Raw genomic sequence first — 6,160 nt, 5'->3', positions numbered from 1 at the left:
GAAGAAAACTTTCCGTCCCGATGAGTATTTGGCAAAATGTATATTTTATTACATTCAATTAGTTATTCGAAGGCGATTAAACAGCGACATTACACCGTAATTTATAAATCCATTGTTTCATGTTTTGACAAAACTGGCGGGGTGAATTATAGTTTTGGGTTTCTGTAGCGTAAACGATTTTCAACATAAATTGTTTCAAATAAACTAAATCCAGAACAATAAACTGTGTATATGATGTATGAAATAATGATAGTATTTTCGTTTTTTTTTTTTTTTTTTTATTCCAGGCCATAAATTTTTTATCCGCTTTGTAGCATTGGCCGTAAATAATTCGACAACAGTTAAATTGCTGATCCCCGCGGAACCAATAAAAAAAAAAAAATACGCTTTCCGGTTTCGCTCTTCGATATTTTCGTTTCCAAGGGTACAACAAATGCGATCAAGTTAACTCAAATCTCCTATAACTGAGCATGTTTCCAGTGTTCCGCAAAACCGACAAGGTTTTTAAGTGCTTGTTCTCTTTTTCTCCAAAATAAATTTACTCATCTGTTGTTTCGCGTAAATATTTTTCAAGGGTTATTTTTCGGAAAACGATGTTACGAGAGAGATCGATCATATACAGCCTCTGCAAATAAACCCATGAATATATATAAACCCAGAATTATGCAGAAATCGTGTTTACAAAGCGCCGAGTCACAGTTCGGGGATGTAAACGAATCCTCTGTTAGTTATGCGCCGGAAGGTCGCGATTAAACTCTTCTGCAGTTGCGTTTGTCCGAACGTTTACAAGGGCCGCTTTGTTTTCTTAGCAAAAGGCTCGTAAATGCGAATGTTTCGCAAAACAACCCGCAAATTTGGCAGCAATTTGACAGATAAGCGCTTATCTCCGTTCCCGATTCTCCACCTGTTTCAGTGAACAAACCAACGAGCAGACGTAGAAAATCGTTTTCCTTACGTCAGTCGCTGTGCTTCCGCTCCAAATTTCTACTTGGCTTTCCCGAAATTCTACGTAGATCACGCCAATTTTGGAGAACGTGGGACGATTTTTTCCAAATGTTTCACGACCTTTTTTCAAATATTTCTTAAAATTAATCCATCAGATCTACGCTTTCTTGTGTTTTGAGAAATACTTGACGAAAGTTCCGAGTTAAATTTCTCAATTATAAAAATCAGTTTCATGAACAATTTCTTTATAGCAATTCTAAAAGTATCTCTAATACGTTTTTGTAAATTAACCCGTCGAATATTTGAGAACATATTAATGAGACGAAAGTGTTCAAAATCGAGTTTAAGATAATCAGAGTTTGCAAAAAATATAGACGGAAATCCGATCTTAACAAAAATGACAAACCACGAGGCGTACGTAATTATAAAAAGTTACAAGGTAACCCAACGAAGTAAGAAAAATTATAAAATATTGTTCATCAAATTATTTAAAAAAAAAAAAAAAAAATGTTCATTGTCATTGTCAATTTGTTGAATTAATAATTCACATCCGAAGTTTAAAGCACGGTCAAAGTAACATACAGACAGACATTTCTACCGAGAATAAAAAAATTTTCGAGAAAATCCGAAGCATGATCGATGGATCTTGATCATCGTTAGCGGCTTGAATGATTAATCGTTAGGTGGCAAGCGTGGATGGTTGATTCGGGGTGTTCTAGCTCCTCTCGTTGATCGGCATAGTTATTTTCGACATTTCTCCTCCCGAGTAAGAAACAACGGAACAGACTTTGACCCCGTGCGCGATGGGCCTGTGCCCACTTCGCCTTTCGCCGCGCGCTCTATTATTACAAATGCCGGCACGGCCAGGTTTCGATGAAGAGAAGCGGAGGGTGCGGCGGTTATGTTTACACTGGGCTACAGCTTTACACCTGGCAACAAGAATAGCGCCGGATTCTTTGGGTGGAAGTGTTTACTCGTCTTTTAAATTAAAGAGCGAATAACAAAAGGATTCCGTACAATTCTATCCACCCTTTACCTCCCCGCTGCTCTTAACTTTTACGTCCATTATAAATCTGGCAGTTTTTATCCCGACTGCTGTTATCAAACGACGGTAAAATTATTACACGAATCATCAACGAATAGAGATTACTCGGTTATTACAGACATAATTAGACCGTGGTCGGTGTCATGTTTCTCACTGTTCCAGGAAATCTACACCGTATTTAATTATAGAAGTAGTTTTTTCAACTGTATTTCACTATTTGCAAGTGCAATGTTACGAAGTAAAAGCTTAATCGCTTGCGCAGAGTTTTACATGCCACAGTATTTGCGCAATTTTGATAAAACTGACGCTGTATCGATCAGCTGATCGACCAGAACAGCGCCATCTTGCTCTGGCCACGCCCATGCTTTGGATCCTGAATAACGATTTGGTAGGCGAAGTCTTGAAATGCAAATAAATAAATCATCAAGCCACAAGTATTTATGTGATTTCAATAATGACTATTGATAATAAACTGCCGAGAAGCAGACAAAAAGAAAACGAAATGAACAAACATCTCGAGAATACGCTACAGCAGATCCTTGGGTCATTATCATGCAACAAGAAAGAAGAAACGCGGCTTGGATCGCTTCGACTCTCGTTATTGTTTACCGAATGAATGAAAAATGATTCGGACTAATAGAAAATTTGTATCCATCTAAAACCATTTTCTCGATCCCAAAATTACAATTGAAAACAATAGACTGGACGAATGAAAAATGATTCGAAGTAGTAGAAAATTTATATCCCTTTGAAACCGTTTTCTCGATCCCGAAATTACAATTAAAAACAATAGCCTGGATGCCTAACTAAATTATATGTATATCGCCAGGTATTGTTTCAGTTAAAGTTTTTAGAATGAGGTAATTATAACTATAGTGTAATTCAAAGTGTTTGAAGAATTATATAGCAAATTTTCTAAACGTACGAAATATCTTTTTTTGAGGATTAAACTAGGGTTATGGTAATTTGAATTTTAAAGCACAAAGTGAATTCAATAGAAAACTATAAAAGCATCAATACTAGCCACGGATTCACATGAATTCGAATCGTTGCAGTATTCACGGAGAATCGAATAAGGGATGAAAATTGAACTGTTCAGAACGTGTTAAGGCTTCATTCCAGCTAAATTAAAATCTCCACAAGAGAATCAAATAGGAACAACAGGAACGTAATCGTGTTCAACTGATTGGATCGATTCGAATTTGCGTTGCAATTGAAATACGAAAACAAAAATTGAAAGTCAAACCAAATTTTTGTAAAAATTGTTCGAAAAAACAAATTCATTGATTCGGTTTCATTTTTGCATCACGGGATCAGTTTCTTGAGAAAAAGAAAAAGAAAAAAAAATCGAAAGAAGCCAAATTTGTATACAAATTGTACAAAAAAAAAAATAAATAAATAAAAATAATAATATAAAACAATTGCTTGACGTTCATTTTTGCATCACACGATCAGCTTTCTCGTGAACTTCGAATCCGCGGGGATCAAGATGAATCTGTTTTCACTACGTTCTAATCTTTTTTTCCTTTACTATGTATGTACAGTGTTGTACATGCTTATGTACAAGGTGGAGGACCATACGCTGCCGCTGACGTAGGGACGGTATGGGCACAGATGGAGGCTGTTCGGGGATAGTCTAGAATAATAAAGCGGCGGAGACATAGAGATGGGAAATGTTTGTGTTTCTTGACGTGGTCCGCATACCCGCAAGTTTCCTCCTCCACGGCGAGCACCATCGCCAACGCAACGTGATACGTTGCAACCGGTCCTGCCTTTTTCCCTCCCCCCCCCCCCCCGCCCTTCTTTTTCCCAACTTTTCACCATTTGTTCTCTTCTTCTCTCATTTATTTCATTTCTTCATTTCACGTGATATTAAAGATTGATTTGTCGTACAGTCGAGCCGAGGAATTTATCCAATAGAATAATAATTAATTCAGAGTTATTGAATCGAATTTTATCAAGAGTAAAAAAACTTCGAATCTCTGATTCAAATAAAGAAGGTACTGATAACATCGAACAGGTTACGAGATCGTTTTTTTTTTTTTTTCTTTGATTTCTATTCATCCACTCTAACAATGTCGGTCATTAATTAATTGACGTTCGATCAAATTTTCAATTACGTTAATGTTCTTGTTTATCAGTCATAATTTTATTAACGCAAACCGTTACGATTTTCCGTACAATATTTGGGCAACGGACCGGGAACCTTGTACGAAATTTAATAATTCATCATAGAATTGTCGGTTACGAATGAAATAACGCAAAATTTGTTGAAATTGAATAGACGATTCATTTTGGAATATGGAAAAAAATATTGAAAAGTGAATCGTTCTTAAAAATTAATGATTACTCGGATTTTTAAGGCAATACTCGTAAGACATCGTTTCAGTTCCATTCAACTTCAGTGAATTTATACATAGTTTCTAAACCTTCGATTAATCATTTTTTTTTTCTTCTTCTTCTTCTTTTATTTCGACACTCTCAAGTTTAGACTGAGCATGCAATCCGTCGTTGAAGATTCATGCCTTCGTTCTCATATTTGTGTATACTGTTTTAATAATACGCGCCGAGTTATACGCGAATCGGTGGTTTACAAATATACATCCATAGCCTCAATGCTGCGCAATCCGGAACATCGTGTATTAATGGGGCATTCAAACAACATGATCATCGGATTTTTTTCCCTTTCAGACATCCATCACGACAATTTTCCACAGTCAAACTTTTGTATTATACATGATTATGAGAAATGAATATAATAATAAATTCTCGTTCTTTTTTTATTAATTATAAACTTCGCTCTATTCACCGTGAGTATTATAAATATTTCTCATTAAATCGAGTATTCAACTTCATTTTCCGATATAAATCATTTTCAATACGTAAGATATTAATTTGTATACCTAATTAATTATTTGCTTCAAAGTCCTCGTTACATAGAATAAAATTTACAAATTTTACAGCCGCCTCCGCTATGGGTTTTTGTAAAATAATTGAAATTCATAAGAAACAGTGACGCAAGCATAATGCCGTGTCACATTTTAACGAATCTCTACTAATTGTAAGCTCCACCTAGACTCGAGACCGTATATAATGTATATTTTGATTCCGAAAGTAGCCTGAAAGGTGACAAAACCTCTCACGCAGTGCTGAATGTATTCAAGGGTCTGGCTGGTAAATTATGCAACTTTTAAGGCTAGTTTGGAGAGCGTGTCGAGCCCAATTGAACTCGACTCTTAATCCCTGACGGCACGTTCGCGCGTGGGATTGCCGAATAAGCCCTAAAAAGGAGATGCAAATCCCAACAAAGCGCACCGCCGTTAACAAGGAAAGAAAGAAGGCCTTCAGGTCGGTTGGAGAGTCAGTAACCGGGATGGAAACCCCTTAGAGATCGCTTTAAACAAGCAAACAGAACCGAAGCCTTGCCTTATGGGGGGGCAAGGGTCAGTATTAGATATGCTTTACATCCTTGCACCCGTAATTACTTCGGAATGTTTATTATTGGGATCGGAACTAGCGAGATATGCCGTCTGGCGGCACAACTGGACAATAACTTCATCAATATCAACAATGACTGTACATCATTTTTTATTAATTAAGTCAATGTAACAAAATAAAAGTGTATCCACTTACACCGAGTTTTCCATTATTTCAGATCTGTACGATTTAGCTAACAATGATATTGAAAATGAAAGGATTAGCTGATCGCCCAATGCGACGTCATATTGCGATATACTTTTCGGATAATTGGATGCTGTTGCAACAATTCTAGGAAAACTAAACCCAGAAGATCAAAATTAATAGAAAAACGGGATTCGGAACAATTCATAACGATACGTTTCCAATCCTGATGTATCAAAGATTTGAATAGTTTACGGGACAACTCAGCCACTTATTTTTTTTTTTATCCCCTCGGATCTGTTCCATTATTGGTTTGTATAATAGTATTACTTAAAAGTACTCTCTGTGCATTTTTTCGGATTTTTTAATTTACTCGTTTTCGGAAATGGTTTTTTTTTAAACCCATATATCATGGAAGATTGAAGTCGGAAAAAAAAACTTTAATACAAAAAAGTTTTTTTCTTACATGAACTATTCTTTGAACTATAGCTATTTTCAGCAAATAAAAATGAAAATTAATTTTTTTCCTTAAATGCGACAACTTTGATT

Source organism: Neodiprion fabricii, chromosome 2 (genome assembly GCF_021155785.1).
Source record: "Neodiprion fabricii isolate iyNeoFabr1 chromosome 2, iyNeoFabr1.1, whole genome shotgun sequence".
NCBI lineage: Eukaryota > Metazoa > Arthropoda > Insecta > Hymenoptera > Diprionidae > Neodiprion > Neodiprion fabricii.
The sequence above is the reverse complement of the archived record's forward strand: the minus strand, read 5'-3'. Positions refer to the sequence as shown.